Raw genomic sequence first — 18463 nt, 5'->3', positions numbered from 1 at the left:
AATTTGTATGTACTTTTAGCGTACTTTACAAATATGGAGTCTGTTGATTTATAAATTATTTAATACAATGTTGTGTATGTAATAATTGATAAGAAATTGTAATAAATATATTATTACTACACTCACCGGCACAAAATTCGGCCACCCAAAATTTTTGATTAAGTTTAATAGTTTATAACTTTATTATTTGTGCTCCGATTTTTAAGATTCCTGCACCAATTTGTAGATACATTTGTTGATATCGTTTCGTATTTTTTCAGTAACAAAAAAAATTTGCTTGCATGGCATTATACAGAGGTGAATGGAAGCGTTGTATTTTCTACCAACTTTAAAAAATTCTGTGGAAAAACGGAAGGGCTCATTTTGTGTCAAAATCTTGTCATATTATCCCAGAGACATCACTAAAATTTTGTTTTTTGAATTATCCGCATATCTCTTTTCTTGTAAGAGCGTATCATTTTTTGTAAGTAAAACACTGATTGACTCATAAAATAGAGGTTGGATTGATAAGATTAGAATTGCCCGCATGCAGCCCAGATCTCAATCCTGTTAAGCATTTATGGGATGAATTAAAAAGAGCTATTCGCCGTTATCCCAGGCCTCCAGAAAATTTGGTACAGTTATGGCCTTGGTAGAGGAATATCGGACTATTCCCCAGGCAATATTAACACACCTTTATTCGATGCCAAACAGATTGCGAAAAGTCGTTGCTGCAAGAGATGTATATACTCACTATTGAATTGTTTCGTTTTGTTGTTAATTTTGTTTTGTTTTTTTTTTATTTTAGTGCGCTTGATATTTTTAATTAAATAAACCTTCAAAGCAGTGTTTTTATTCACAGCTCTTACAAGAAAAGAAATATTCGGATACTTCAAAAATTAGTTTACAAATAGATGTTTACATGTACTTTTTACAAAAAAGTAAAAAATGTTTCCACTTAATAGTAGCTCTTGTACATACTTTCCAAATGAGTTCTTCTCACATGGAATGTTTTTTAATAGAAAATTCGTATAAATAGTTCCTCTATAGGTACATTTTAAAAAATCTTTTTAAATTTGTAATTGAAAAAAACTTTATATTTTTTATTCATAGAAATATAAAATCTAAGGCATAAAAATGATTTGCTAAACAATGAATCCCAAAATTCAAATTACTGCAAGCAAACTGTAAGCAAACTTATAGAGTAAAAGTCGCACTTTTATAGAAATTTTTCTTTTATTATATATATATATATATATATATATATATATATATATATATATATATATATATATAGATATATATATATATACAGAGCGGGGCTAAATTATGGAATAAATTCATTTTCTTTAAAATCGACGACTTTGAAGAAAAATCCCGAAACAGGTCGATTTTTATTTTTAAATTACAATTTTTTTGGCATATATTTTATACTAGTGTCGTCATCTATCTGAGCGTCATGACGTAATCGATGATTTTTTTAAATGGGAATAGGGGTCATGTGGCACCTCATTTGAAAGGGTGTTCAATTGTCTATTCAGTAATATAAACAATAATATATTTATTAATACAGGGTGACCAAAATAATAATTATTGAATTAAATTTATTGACGCAAAAGAAGAATGTATGTAATTTATTTAACTGAAAATACATTGTACTGCTGTCAGTAAATAAAAAAAAATTTCGCAAATAAACATTTCTTTTCGCTTAAATTAAATCACAAGCAACCTATTTGCAGTTTTAACATTTAATTTGATCGAAAATCAATGTTTATTTGCCAAATAAACATTTTTTTCAATTTTCTGACAGCGATAGAAAATATTTTGAGATAAATAAACTGTACACATTCTTCTTTTTTCGTCAATTAATTTAACTCAAAAATGATTTTTTTGGCCACCCTGTATAAATATTGATATTAATGTCACACGATCCCTATTCCTATTTAAAAAAAAATCATCGATTACGTCATCACGCTCTGGTAGATGACGTCACTAATATGAAATATATGCCAAAACATTGTAATTTAAAAATAAATTCGACCTGTTTCTGGATTTCTTCGCAATCCTCCATTTTGGAGAAAATTAATTTTTCCATAATTTAGCCCCTCCCTGTATATATTATATATATTCATAACAATTTTTTATCAATTATTATATACATAACATTACTTGGTAGTTGTGCACCTAAAACACGGTAAACAATTAAATAAATTGTTTTTTTGTTTAAATAAATTGGTTATTATAATTTATGAATCAACTGACTCCATACTTGTAAAGTACGCTAAAAGTACATACAAATTAAAAAACATTAAACTCCATTGGTTGGTTCCCAAGATACAAAAAACTGTAGGATTTTGAAGTTAATATTTCAATTTTAGGTCGCATGGATTTACATACTTCATTTCTGAAGCTTTATTGACGACTCCCTTGAGAAGCAAATAGAGCCAAAATTTTTTTATGAATACTTCGTGTCTTTAAAAGTGAAAAAGCGCTATTTTCGAGCCTTATTTATTATAAACAAATTGGCTGTAAATTTTTAAAAAATGTTGCTAACTTTGGCCCTAATTGACCTGAGCTAAATTATTTTTTTATAGTTCGTGTAAAAATACCATCTTGTAGAATATGTAAAGAAATGTTTGTACCGGCCATAACAAAAAAGCTATTCAAATTGTTTATAAGGAAAAATTGACGAGAATTTTGCATAATTATTTATTACTAATAAATGCACTTTTTATTACATTTTTTAAATAAGTTTAAAAGTTTAGCTTATGCTCTTTTATTTGACACCTGCAGAATGGTTCTAACATTCTGTTTTTCTGACTTATTTTATTGAATAAATCGCTTCGAAATTTTTGTCACATATTACGCACTACAGAACCCTCATTTGACAAAAATTTCAAAGCTGTACACTAATTTTTACAATAGTTATTGCAAAATAAATTTTTTTGCAATTTAGACCTTTATTCTCAATTATATTAGCAATAAATAAGTATATCAATCTGTGTAATACGTCATTTTAAAGCTTTTTCCATGCTCACGAAGATGTTTGTACTAATGTAAGTTACATTATGTAACCACAAGGTACACTGTTTTCCATTGATTTGAGAAAAAACGGAAAAAAGCCGTTTATCGACATTAAATTGTTTATAAATAACAATGGCCGCCAGATCCTACGCAGGAAATAGTCACAATTTTTTCTCATAGGTAGTACCTGTCGAAAAAACGCTTCAGTACCCTGGCTGCTCGAGTGTCACGAACAGGATATATTTTTGCGTTATTACCCTGGCCTAGGTGTATTTGGTGTTTCTGTACATGAAATTTCTTTGTTTTGTTTTATTATCATTTAAATATTGGGGTATTTTTAGTCTCAGTACTTTGGTATTTTTGATTTCTAAAGTACCAATTTTGCATTATTTATATTATATATACATACATGAAAATCTAATAATCATTTGGTATCGTTTTCGTTCTATTTATAACCGAACTTGATGTTTGTGTTTTGTGAAGATGGTTGATGGTTCTGGCATGGATGGATAAACAATTACGTATGCTCATAATTATAAATAGGTATTACGTATTCTTGTGCACAATGTTTCAACTAGGTAACTAATATACATTTTTCCAATTAATTAAGAAAAATAAATCACCATTTCTGGTTAAAATACAGAAAGAGGAGACAAAGTGGCAAGCAAACAAATGACAATAAAGCAATTGTTGTTCTTTATTTATTTTTTGGCCTATTTTAAACAAATGACCAGAACCTTCAAACAAATAACCAGTACTTAGGATAGTGTCAAAATCCGTTCCAACACGTCTCGCCTTCGCCACAGCCACCCTACCGTAAGCGAACGATGCTAAGTCAAAGCATGCTAGTGATGTAACGAATATTCGTATTCGCATTCGCGAATATTCGCATATTTTTGCATATTCTCATTCGTATTCGCATTCGAGAAATTTGTGCGAATGTTTTGCGAATATAAATATCAAAAAAAAAATAATTTGAAGATAATATTAGGTCGATAAAATCCAAATCTGTTAATTTCTTATCTTTTTTATATTAAGAAATGGTAACTTTACCTTGTATAATCACATTATCAGCCTTCACTTTATTTTATTATTTGGTATTATGTAGTAAAGCTTAAGATCTAGATTGATTTACACTAAATATCAATTAACTTTTCATTATAAATTAAGAAAACATGTCAAAAATAGACACAAATTAAAAAAAAAGAATATTTGCATTCGTATCCGCATTCGCGAATGTCAGTAGCAGATATTCGCATTCGCATTCGTATTCGCGAATGTTCAAAAAATGACATTCGTTACATCACTAAAGCATGCGCATAAAATCGATGCCAAACAGTTTCTTGATCGTTTTAAAACCGTACAAAAGTGGCAGTTGGAATAAACCTATTGTAAATTCCTTTATTTATGACCTGGTATTTGCGGCCCCCTTTATAATCGGACGCGGCCAAATAATCCCAACGTTTTAAAACCCATTTTATTGAAATTTACCCGCTACAATACCTGTTATCGGCCGAAATTATTTTTGTCTATTTGTTGAAGGAAATACCTTATACAATTTATTTAATACCAAGTATTTAAACGGGTGTCTACTTAAAAAGGGATGAAATAATCTCTATCCCTGTTCCACATTCCACAGGTTCTTAGGTGCTACTCGTAAAAATATGTCGCAAAAAAGAAAACATTTGTCACTAAAAGAAAAAATAAATATAATTGCCGAAAATGAAAAGTACGGTTTAAGTTCGCGAAAGTTGACCGAAAAATATGGTGTTAGAAAAACTTAAATTAACGATATTATAAAGAATAATAGTGAGTTACAAAAGAATGTTGAGGAAGGTGCCAACTTGGAGCAAAAACGAAAGTTTCCGAAGACAGGATTGCTAGTGAATCAAGTCGTCTACAATTGGTTTTGCAAAGCCAGAAATAAAACAATAATTGCTTTATGATTGTATCTGGGCCTCGATTTTTGACCCTTCGCTTCGTTATCGAACGTGTTCGTTTCGTATCCATTTAGTATACGTAGCGCATACGTTCAATAACGAAGCGAGGGGTCAAAAATCGAGGCCCTGGGCCGCTACTTAAAGAAAAAGGATTCGAGACAGCAAACAGTTAGAAGATGGAAAATTTTGCAACGTCAAATGGATGGTTGGAAAGTTTCTGGAAGAGTCATAATATTATAATGTTTAAATCAATTTGTGGTGAGTCTGCCGAGGTTAATTTGGACGACATATAAGATTGGAAAACCAAGTTACAATTGATACTAAGAAATTATTCTCCAAGAGATGTATATGTTACGGACAATGATGTAAATTGGCCATTGACGTTAAAGACCGGGCATTGTCGTGAATGTTTATTTTCCCTGGTTATTAGCGACAATGCCCAGCCATTAACGACAATAACGACAATTAGCTATTGGCCAATGTTGTAAAAAAAAAATAACCTAAAATTATAGTTTTCATCAATAACCGGTCAATAACGACAGTGGTTAAAAGCAAATGGCCAATGTTAATAAATAAATAAAATTAGGTATGATGTCCTAATATCTTTTTATATAACATAGCTTTTAAATGCTAATCATTTTTAGTTAGACAAGATGGTGAACCATGGCATTTTGTAACACTTTTTACATAAATTTACTACGAGTAATTTCAGCACGAGCACAGAAATGAAGCAAATAATAAACATAACCTATTTTTAGTATAAATTTCAACATTGACCGATTAACAACTGGCATTGTTGACATTGACCGGGCAGTGATGGAAATGTTATCAAGAATTTAAAATTATCAGCAATGTCCAGTTTCTATGGACAATAACGTTAATAGACGAGCGGGAGATACCCCTAAAATGACCAGGTACTGACCACGGAGAGGTGAATGGCTAATTTTACTCATACTTTATATTTTTGAAGGTGCTGAAAATGAAAATGAGGTTTATATTGAATTTTATGTGGGGGAACCAGAAAATAAAAAAAAAAGAAATCACGTTTTTTTTTGCGTTTACCTCGCTACAACTCTGTTAAATTTTAATATTTTTTTCTGAAATTTTTACAGTATATAGCTCTAACATTTCTTAAGACAACGGCATCTCTACTTTAAGCTTTAGTTCTTATTCTAATAAAGGTTATGAATTTTTCAAAGGAAATGGTGCGGATTTGTGCATTGCAAAGTTTAATCGCAAAAGTTGAGTAACGAAATTTAAAATTTAGCCTCTTAATCACATTTATGTTAAAATAGAAAGTACAAAGAAGTTTTCTGGAAAATTTTAGATCAAAATATTTTATAGAAAAAAAAAATAGTGCAACTTTTATTATCGACATTAGAAATCCCCAATATAACGGTTATTTTTCGAGAGACTGACCATGGGTGGTGAATGGCTAATTTTGGTCTTAGATTATGTTTTTGACGATGTTGAAAACGAAAATGAAATTTATTTTAAATTTTTGGTGGGGGAATATTGTCAAAATCGCAATTTTACCATAAAAATAAAAAAAAGTGAAATCACGTTTTTTTGGTCAACGGTATCTGTTTTAAGATTTTAGTCTTATTCTAGTAAAAGTTATGAATTTTTTAAAGTACAAGGTGCAGATTCGTGAATTGCAAAATTTAATCGCAAAAGTTAAGAGGCAAAATTTAAAATTTATCTCATTAATCACATTTATGTTAAAACATAGAGCACAAAGAAGTTTTCTGGAAAGTTTTAGTTACAAATGTTTAACAGAAAAAAAAATGGCGCAACTTTTAATATAGACGTTATCATCATCATCATCATCGGTGACTGCTGACAGCCCATGGAGGGCCATGGTCGCCCGTTGGGGTTTCTAGGCTCTAAAGTTTTACATGGTGTGGAGGCCAGCCACACGCATAACTCCTCAAAAGTTCTAAACGATATTTATCTAAAATATTACTTTCTTGTTTCTTTTTTAAGGAGGTCTTTTCGGCGTTATGTGTGTTTTGCTTGTTTGACTATAGCTGCCCATGTTTTTCTTTCCTTTGCTTGTTTTTCCCCTTCTCGTATTCCTAGGTCTTTCAAATCCTGATTAATACCATCAATCCATCTCTTTCTAGGCCTACCTCTCGGTCTCTTCCCATTTAATTCTTTTCTAAGTACTTTTTTGTATTTCCATTATAATCCATCCTTTCTACGTGTCCTAACCAACTCAGTCGTTTACTTCGTATTTCTTTTATTATAGTCGGTCTGTTAAACATTCTATTTATTTCGTGGTTCATTCTTATACGCCATTCTCCATGGTTATTATACGCCACGTGGTTCACTAGTCAAGGTCCATGTTTCTGATGCATACATTACTACAGATCTCATTACTGTTGTGTATATTTTTACTTTTGAATTAATAGATACTGTTTTTGACTTTATGATATTTTGTAGGCTGTAGAAGCATTTGTTCCCAAGTGAAATTCTTGCTGTTACCTCATCACTGTTTTTATTTCCTTCTGTTATTGTTGATCTTAAATATTTGAAACGGTCTACTCTCTCAAATATTTGCCCGCTCAGAGATATGTTGCCTTTGGTTTGTACTTTTTCCCGAGTTGTTATCATGTACTTTGTTTTTGAGACATTAACTTCTAGACCCATAGTCTGTGCCGCTTCTTTAAAATATGTATAAATTTTTTCTAGGTCTTTTAATGTCCAGCTGATTATGTCTATATCATCTGCGTAGGCAACTACCTGATTGAGCTTTGTAAATATTGTACCATCCCTATCTATAGGAGTTTTCCTGATTACTTGTTCCAACGCAAGGTTAAAAAGTGTTGTTGACAGTGCATCCCCTTGTGTTAGACCTTCATTAATGTTAAATTCATCGGACAGTTTATTTTGGATCCTTCTTTTGCTTTGTTGTTGGTTAGGCATAGTTTTACTAATCTGATTAGTTTTTTTGGCACATTTAACTCTTGCATTGCACTATATAATTCCTTTCTAATTATTGAGTCATACGCTTGTTTGAAATCTACAAATAGATGATGTAGTTTGGTATTCCGCTCGTAGAATTTTTCCAGCGTTTGCCTTACTGTAAATATTTGGTCTATAGTTGACCTGCCTTTCCTGAATCCTCCTTGATAATCCCCTGTTGTTTGTTCCATTATATTATTTAGTCTTCCTTCCAATATTTTGCTAAATATTTTGTATCCAACGTTTAGTAGTGATACTCCCCGGTGATTATTGCAATCTAACTTATCTCCCTTCTTATATCACTGCAATTTTCCATTGTTCCGGCATTATTTCTGTGGTCCATATTTCTAGTATTAACTTTGATATTTCACTCTGTATTCTATGTCCTCCGTATTTTAACATTTCTACAGTTATTGTATCGCATCCTGGGGCCTTGTTATTTTTCATTTTTTTTTATTACGTCTTTTATTTCTGCTTCTGTTGGTGCATATTGGTCTACTTCCGCCTCTCCTACTAATCTTAGCTCTTCTATTTCGTAACGTTGATTTTGTTTATTCAACAGTTCTTTAAAATGTTCTCTCCACCGTTTTAGTACTCCTTTTTCGTCTGCTATTAAGTCCCCTTTTTGTCTTTGCATAATTTTGTTCTTGGTTGGAAACCTTTTTTTTTCAAGATTTATTTCCTTATGGAATAGTTTTATTTCATGTTTTTGCTCATGCTCTTCAAGCCTTTCAATCTTTTCTTTATTGTGTTTCCTCTTTTTAAATCTTAGATGTTTTTTTAATTGTCGTCTACTTGTAGTATATTCCTCTTTGGTTTCTTCCGTACTGTTGTTCAGCATTTTAAGCCTAGCTTGGTTTTTTTGCTCCATAAGTCTCTGGCAATCTTTGTCATACCATCTTTTTTGGCTAGGTTCTTTGCTTTCCCCCACTACTTCTTTTGCAGCTGTTATCCCTGCTTCTTTTAAAACCCTCCATTTATCTTCGATATTTCTGACCTGATTTTCATTTACTTGATTACATTGTTCAATTATGTTCTCTATTTTCGTTTCATATCTTGCTCTCTTTTCCTCATTAGAGGCCAATATATCTGAAGCGTATTTGATCTTTTTTTCACCTTTCTCTGTTTCCTTGGCGGTAATTTTTTTTATATTTAATTAGCGCCAGGTGGTGATCGGAGCTGCTGTTTGCCCCTCTATGACTTCTAACATCTGAAATGTCTGAAGCATGCCTTGCTTCTATTAAGACGTGGTCGATCTGGTTTCTTGTTTTCATATCAGGGGACACCCATGTATCTTTGTGGATATTTTTATGTGGAAATTTTGTACTGCTTATCACCATTTTTTTGTCTGTTGCAAAATCTATGATTCTTTGCCCGTTGTCATTACTTATTTCGTGCAGGCTATGTATACCTATTGTTCCATGATATAATTCCTCTCTTCCTATTTTTGCGTTTAAATCTCCTAAAATTATTTTAACGCTATAATTGTTTATATTTGACACTTCTTGGTCTAATCTGGCATAAACATTTTCTTTTTCTTCTGCTTCTTTGTCCTCTGTAGGTGCATGCACATTAATGAAATTAATATCAAAGAACTTGCCTTTCATTTTCAGAATAGCTACCCTTTCGTTTATGTTAGTAAAGCTTTTTACCGCATGATTGTATCTTTCACTTATTATGAAGCCCATCTCACCTTGTCCACCTCTTGAGTTACCATGACATATTAGATATTTTCCATATTCCCAGATGTCTTCGTTCTTCCATCTCATTTCCTGCAACGCTAAAATATCTATTTTGTAGATTTTTATTTGTTCAATAAGGTTTTGTAGTTCTCCTATTTCTCCTAATGTTCTTATATTCCAAGTTCCAATTAAAATTTTTCCACTTTTCTTATTTTTCTTTTCCCTGCTGTACTTATTTACCTTTTTGTTTATTTTATCCTGTTTTCTAGTCTCTTCCGTACCTTCAATCTTTATGTCGCCATCGTGGCCAATTTTTATTTCAGCATTACTTGTATTTTGATTTTTTTCGTTAATTTGACTAGAGCTGGGAACATCCTCCGATGTGCTTTCAGCGGTCAGCCGATGACGACGGTCCCGTCCAATACTCTTTGTTCTATTATTGCCCTGACTTTCCCTAACATTAGAAGTATGAGTAAATGAGTAGTATAGACGTTATACATCCCCAAAATAACGCTTATTTTTCGAGATACTGACCATGGGAGGTGAATGGCTAATTTTGGTCTTATTTTATGTTTTCGATGGTGCTGACAGCGAAAAAGAGGTTTATTTTGAATTTTATGTGACGGAACATTGTCAAAATCGCAATTTTAACCTAAAAATGAAAAAAAAGTGAAATCACGAATTTTTACGTTTAACTCGCTACAATTCGGTTCCATTTTAATATTCTTTTCTAAAATTTCTACGGCATTTCTTACCTCTGTGAAGATTATGAAAGTAACTGTAGTCTTTCAGTCTTTCTTTTATAAAAGTTATAAATTTTTACAAATAAAAGGTGCAGATTCGTGAATTGCAGAATTAAATCGCAAAAATTAAGTGACAAAATTTAAAATTTATCTATTTGCTTACATTTATGTTAAACCATAGAGTTCAAAGAAGTTTTATGGGGAGTTTTAGGTCGAGATGTGTTATAGAAAAAATATGGTGCAACTTTTAATTTTAAGAAAAACTTGGTTTAAGTTTTTTTTATTTTTAGGGCAAAATTGCGATTTTGACAATTTTCTCCCACCTAAAATTCAAAATAAACTTTATTTTCGTTTTCAGCACCATCAAAAACATAAAGTTAGACCAAAATTAGCTATTCACCACCAATTATCAGTATCTCGAAAAATTAGCGTTATTTTGGGGATTTATAACGTAGATGTTAAACGTTGCACCATTTGTTTTCTATAAAACATTTTGATCCAAAACTTTCTAGGAAACTTCTTTGTACTCATGTTTTATTTTTGAATTTGATTTAAAATCTATATTTCTAATTTTGTCAGTAAAATTTTGCGATTAAACTTTGCAATTCACGAATCTGCACCTTGTACTTTAAAAGATTCATAACTTTTACTAGAATAAGACTAAAAGCTTAAAGCAGAAACCATTGTCTTCAAAAAGTGAGCGATGTAATATAGACAAACTTTACAAAAAAATATTAAAACGGAACAGAGTTGTAGCGAGCTAAACGCAAAAAAACGTGATTTAACTTTTTTTTATTTTTAGGGTACAATTGCAATTTTGACAATATTCCCACACCTAAAATTTAAAATAAATTTCATTTTCGTTTTCATCACGGTCAAAAACATAATCTAAGACCAAAATTAGCCATTCTCCACCCATGGTCAGTATCTCGAAAAATAAGCGTTATATTGGGGATTTCTAATGTCGACATTAAAAGTTGCACTATTTTTTTTTATAAAACATTTTGATCTAAAGCTTACCAGAAAACTTCTTTGTACTCTCTACTTTAACATAAACGTGATTAAGAAGCTAAGTTTTAAACTTCGTCACACAACTTTTGCGATTAAACTTTGCAATGCACAAATCCGCACCTTTTCCTTTGAAAAATTCATAACCTTTATCAGGATAAGAATAAAAGATTAAAACAGGTACCGTTGTCTTCACAACTGTTAGGGCTATATACCGTAAACATTTAAGAAAAAATATTAAAATCGAACAGAGTTGTAGCGAGGTAAACGCAAAAAACGTGATTTATTTTTTTTTTATTTTTAGGTTAAAATTGCGATTTTGATAATGTTCCCCCACATAAAATTCAAAATAAACTTCATTTTCGTTTTCAGCACCCTCGAAAATATAAGGAATGAATAAAATTAGCCATTCACCCCTTCGTTGTCAGTATCTCGAAAACCAAGCGCTTTTTTGAGGGTGTCCCGCTCGTGTATAATATCCGGCCATTGTCGTCAATGACTAATTCAACAGGTCATTGTCGATATTGACCGGTTATTAACGTTATTGGCCGGATTTACGTTATTGCCCGTAACGTATACAATGCTGACGAAACATGGCTTTATTACCGAGTCATGCTTAACAAAACATTTGCATTAAAAAATGAAAAATGTGCAGTGAAGCAAGCAGCAAAACAACGTTTAACTCTTTTATTATGTGCAAATATTGAAGGTTCGAAAGAAGATCCGTTAAAAATTTAAAAAAGTACAAATCCCCGCTGTTTTAGGGGTAGTAAAATAGTAAAAGTACAAATTGCCCTTAGAATGGGTTTCTAACAAAAAGGCTTGGATGACAACTGAAATTATGACAAGCTGGCTGCATAAATTTGACAATAAAATGAAAAAACAAAACAGAAAAGTGCTTCTTTTTCTTGATAATGCCACGTCACATACTAAAGTTCTATTAGGAAATGCTAAAATAGTCTTCCTACCACCTAACACCACTTCACATTGTCATTCCTTAGATCAAGGAATAATTCAGAATTTCAAATTAATTTAGCGACATTTTTTCATTAAAAAATTTCTAGCGTCTATTGACAGTGGATGTGATTTTGAGAATTGAGAAAACAACATAAATCTATCCAATGCACTTATGTGGATTACAGCTGCTTGGTGAAAAGTATCTCCTGCTACATTCAAATTTAAGGAATGTTTTTCTTAAGCCGGCTTCTGTGATGTTATCCAAGAAGTTCCACATTTTGATGAAGGCGAAAATACATCGCTTGCCCATCTCTTTCCTACAGTCCGTAACGAAATTTTAAGTTTGGATGAATTTGCTTCAATTGACAGTGATATACCTTCAGAGAGCCCTAACTTCAATATTACGGACATTGTTGAAAAACTGTGCGATAATGATGAAAAAGACAATAGTGATGTGGACGAATGTGAAACTAAAGAAACCACTTTATCTAATGGACCTGAATCCCGCGTAAAAAGAAAAAGTTGATTAATAGCAAGCTGGCAATTTGTTAATAGCTTAACAATGTCTAGTCGGACAAACTTTGATGTACGGGAACACTGGAACATGGGAAGTTTTAATTGTGGAACAGGTTAAAAATTTGGAACGTCAGACTACGAAAACGTTACATGTACGGTATGCGGTAAAATAAACAGTACTGAAATTCGTATACCTCAAATTTGTATGTGTCAGGCGCCGAAACGTACTGAGTGGTTTCCGAAGGTCGTTATAACCTATGTGAATGTCGTGATAATGTTAGATGCTTCAGAATACTACTCAGTTTTGCAGACAATTTTTTTATGGTGGAGTACTGTTTTCGGTCATACGGAAAATGCCACGAAAATGGTCCAAGCTTAAAATCGACAATGGTTTCAGAAGGACTGGGCAACCTGTTACACTGCCAGGGAGTCTCTTTGAATACTGCGCGATCATATTGGGAGTTTCCACTTACCAGAACTAACGCCACCAGATGCGTACACATGGGGAATGCTGAAGGGGTCAGACATATCCAAAGTCTGCCATTTCGGAATTGCGGACTAGAATTAAAGATTTTTTCATTTTTTCATGGGCAGTGAAGGATCCAGAAATTTACCTTGAGAGGAGAAATTTGCATTACAGGGAACTTCAAATGAAAAACCAACCAAAAGACGTGAAAAAGATAAACTCAGATTACATAAAAGACACAAATATAATAACTTATAGGCATTAAGTTTCCTTAATTTTCCTAACTAGCATGTTTATTGGGTTGAATTTGTCTTTCTGTGGTTTCGGTTTCATGTCAGCTAATATATTTTTATGCTTGAACAAATTTTTTTCTTTAATTTTTGATCTTGTTAGGGGGAAAATTTCCTCATCTTCCCTTCCCGTATATCAGCCACTGGCCAGAAGGTATCTTTAACATCTGTTTTATTGAGAACTTGCATCGTCGTGAATAATGTTTTCACGGCTATATCATACTATATATATTATAAATACTCATAAATAGTTAAATATTAATTTCAGTACTGTTTATTTTGCCGCATACTGTATTTTGTCTGACAGAACTTCCAATAATTGATTTGTTACCAATTCATTAAAGTCTCATGCAAATATCAGACTGGTGCATATCACCAACTTGGCATTTTAATGAGTTTAACACGAAGAACATGTCAAATGACAGGAATTATATTGGTGATAAATAGCAGTCTGATTTTTGCATGAGAGTTTAATGAAACGGTAACAAATCAATTGGAAGTTCTGTCCGACAAAATACATGGGGCGTTTTCGTAATCTGACATTCCAAATTTTTAAACTGTTCCACAATTAAAACTTCCTGCTCCATTGCTCCCGTACATCAAAGTTTGTCCGACTAGACACCGTTAAGCTATTAATAAATTTCCAGTTTGGTATTAATCAACTTTTTTTTGGTACGCGGTATAATATAATATATAAGCGAATATGTGCAAAATTGAGGGACGTAGAAAATAATTATTTATTGTACAAAAATAATGGTGAAATTTTTATGGATGCGTATCGAATTTTACTGAACAATGAGGCTGAGGTTTTTAAATCAATGCTAAAAAGTGTAAAACAAACAAACATTGACACATATTTTAAAAAAGCTTAACATCTGTTTTTTCCTAGTGTAAGGTGTAAGGTATGTAATTTTATATTTTGAATTAGTAAATTATTGTATATTTTAAAGTAGTTTCAGTAGTCTTCTGTTTATGTATACATAGTATATTTGCTTTAATTAATAAAATAAACAATGCTCCATTATTTGTGTGTGTGGATTGAAAAACCTGACAATATCGGCCACCTTTATACAACGGCCAATGGTTAGTTCATTTTTAGTGGCCGATATTCACAGGTTTTACTGTAATTCTAAATATCGCACATGAGCTTAAATTACTGGGTATACGTGGGTGGCCAGATAAGTAAGCCTCTCCGCTCGATGACACCACTGTCGCAAGAGAAATCTACCATCGTATTATTCTTGTAGACTCCCTATGTCAAAATATCAGCCAAATCGGACTTGTAGTTTTAGTGTAGGAAACAGAGGTTGAACCTTGCAAAATGGACACAAGTCCGGTTTTATTTTTTTTCTGGCATATCAAGGGGTGCTTATTATAAGACTAACTTTTTCTGAAAAAATTTCGCCCCGGAACCCCCCTTTTCACCCCTTTAAAGGGGGTAATTTATAGTTTTTGCATAACGTAGCCCTTCCTGTACCTTTTACAAAAAATTTCTTTTATAGAAATATGAAGAGGACTATATTTTCTACGATTTATTTCCGACAGCATCTCTCTATCATCCACCGTTTAGCAAGGGTGGCGCCCCAAAATTGACAAGTTTTTAAAAAAGATGTTTTTAAAAAATATATATTTTTCCCTAACTGTAACGGAAATTAAAAAGAAATGCTGCGTAAACTATTCACAAATAGATAATTGATTTTTTGGTATAGGTTTCACTTAAGGACAATTGCCCTTTTTTTAATTACAGGGTGTTACATTTTAAAAAACCCCTTTTTATACCATCTGAACCGTTTATGCTAGAGTAAAAAGACTTTCAGCGATTACCCATGTACCGGTGTTATTTACAAATTTGTATATTGCACCCCCATTTTTTCCCCGGAAGCACCCAAAAAAAAAGAAGAATTAATAAATAAAGTGATTTTCTTGGAATCCTTCACACACAATGCCCTTGATTAATATGCTTCATATATCGTTTTGTGCAAGTTACTATTACCCATGCATGGACACTAAAAGCGATTTCCTAGTGCAACCCCTGTAGCCAAAAATAATAAATAAAATGGGGGGTTGAAATTTTTTTTTGTTTTTTGCTTTTTGATCCATATGTGCATATGCTTCATCAATAGTGCTTTTCAAAAATATATATGGTTATTGCAACATCCTTGCGCAAACCACCCCTATCCTTGAAAATATACTGCAGAAACTACCCCTATACCTTATCCAGCATGTTTTTACGATTTTCTCATTACCTATTCATATTTTTTAAACAAAACTTATACAAGGTTAAAGTCCACTATTTACTCTAAAGATTAGGTCCTATTCATTTTTTTCGTTTAAGCAACCGTTACGGCACAGTGGCGCCGTAAACCTCATATATGCTTTGACGGGCTCCAGTTTTTGTTTATTTTTTCGTCATCTGTTTGTTTTATTGAAAAAGTACTTATGTAAAATAAAACAACACAGTGTAACCTACAAATCATGACCTATGCACATTTTACATTCTTTGCTCCCCAAAGCTACAGTGGTGGCCCAAAATAAATTTTTTCATATTTTCGCCACCTACACGCATTTTATTGCGTTAATGCTACCTTAATAGCACAATATTCACCCCTAAGTGGTCGCTAAGCAGTGGTGGATCCAGGGAGGGGTGATGGGGGCGATCCCCCCCACCCCTCTCAAACCAAGTGATATTATATTTGAAGATTATAAAAATATTCATTTATTTTTATAAAAATACTTATATTATATGAATATTATTTTTATAAGAATGACTTTTTATGCTTTAGCGACAGTGGCGGATCCAGCATCGTTAAGAGGGAGGTGCCAATTGGTTAAATTTCTATAAAAATAAATGAATATTTTTATAATCTTTGAATATAATATCACTTGGTTTGAGAGGGGGGGAAGTGATCACCCCCATCACCCCTCCCTGGATCCGCCAATGCGTAGCGACCACCTAAGGGTAAATATTGTGCTGTTAAGGTAGCATTAATGCAATAAAATACATGTAGGTGGCGAAAATATGCAAAAATTTATTTTGGGCCACCACTGTGGCTTTGGGGGGCAAAGAATGTAAAATGTGCATAAGTCATAATTTGTAGGTTACACTGTGTTGTTTTATTTTGCATAAATACTTTATCAATAAAACGAACAGATGACGAAAAAAAAAAAACAAAAACTGGAGCCCGCCAAAGCATATATGAGGTTTACGGCGCCACTGTGCCGTAACGGTTGCTTATACGAAAAAATGAATACGACATAATTTTTAGAGTAAATAGTGGTCTTTAACCTTGTATAAGTTTTGTTTAAAAAGAATACATAGGTAATGAGAAAATCGTAAAAACATGCTCGCCAAGGGATAGAGGTAGTTTCTGCAGTATATTTTCAAGGATAGGGGTGGTTTTCGCAGAGATGTTGCAATAACCATATATATTTTTGAAAAGCACTATTGATGAAGCATACGCCCATATGGATCAAAAAGCAAAAAACAAAAAAAAATTTTCAACCCCCCATTTTATTTATTTTTTTTTGCTACAGGGGTTGCTAGGAAATTGCTTTTGGTGTCCATGCATGGGTAATAATAACGTGCACAAAATGATATATGAAGCATATTAATAAAGGGCATTGTGTGTGAAGGATTCCAAGAAAATTAATTTATTTATTAATTCTTCTTTTTTTTGGGGTGGTTCCGGGGAAAAAATGGGGGTGCATTATACAAATTTGTAAATAGCACCAGTACATGGGTAATCGCTGAAAGTCTTTTTACTCTAGCATAAACGGTTCAGATGGTATAAAAAGAGGTTTTTTAAAATGTAACACCCTGTAATTAAAAAAAGGGGCAATTACCCTTAAGTGACACCTATACCAAAAAATCAATCATCTATTTGTGAATAGTTTACGTAGAATTTCTTTTTAATTTCCGTTACAGTTAGGGAAAAGTATATATTTTTTAAAAACATCTTTTTTAAAAACTTGTCAATTTTGGGGCGCCACCCTTGCTAAACGGTGGATGATAAAGAGATGCTGTCGGAAATAAATCGTAGAAAATATAGTCCTCTTCATATTTCTATAAAAGAAATTTTTTGTAAAAGGTACAGGAAGGGCTACGTTCTGCAAAAACCATAAATTACCCCCTTTAAAGGGGTGAAAAGGGGGGTTCCGGGGCGAAATTTTTTCAGAAAAAGTTAGTCTTACAATAAGCACCCCTTGATATACCAGAAAAAAAATAAAACCGGACTTGTGTCCATTTTGCAAGGTTCAACCTTTGTTTCCTACACTATTTTGTTTTGACCGAGTGTGTAATCGGGCGTGTTTGGTGATTTTTCAAAAACGAAAAAGAGCAATATTAGTCTGTGATCCGACTCTTGTTTTTAGAAGGGAAATCCCGCAGCGAAATCAAAAAGCGCTTGAATGCTGTAAACGGTGACTCTTCTCCTTCGATGGAAACCGTTAAAAAATGGTTTAACGACTTTTAACCTGATTGCACGTAGGTTTTTGATAAGTCACTCCCAGGTGCCCCGAAAACGGCTACTACTGAGGATAATGTGAAAGAAATCCACGATCTCGTATAGGTTAGGGTGACCAAATCATAAATTTGAAAAAACGGGACACATCCAAGGAGCAGTAGCGCACCTAGAATTTTTCTCTGGGGGAGGGGATTTTTTTTGTATTGTTTGTGAAAGATAATTTACATTTTCCTACTATTCTTTGTATATTTTTCATATGCTCGGGGACTGCCAAGGAGGGGCCTCCATCGAGATGTAATTATTGAAACATGGTGTTTTAGCTTATTTGGGAAATATAAATCCTTTTCAATTTACTTACGTAAATTACATGATCGTAAATTACATCAAGGCTGCGAAACAGACAGAACACTAAAAAACTCCGCCGGAAT

This window comes from Diabrotica virgifera, chromosome 7 (genome assembly GCF_917563875.1).
Source record: "Diabrotica virgifera virgifera chromosome 7, PGI_DIABVI_V3a".
NCBI classification, from domain to species: Eukaryota; Metazoa; Arthropoda; class Insecta; order Coleoptera; family Chrysomelidae; genus Diabrotica; species Diabrotica virgifera.
Note: the sequence above shows the minus strand (reverse complement) of the source record.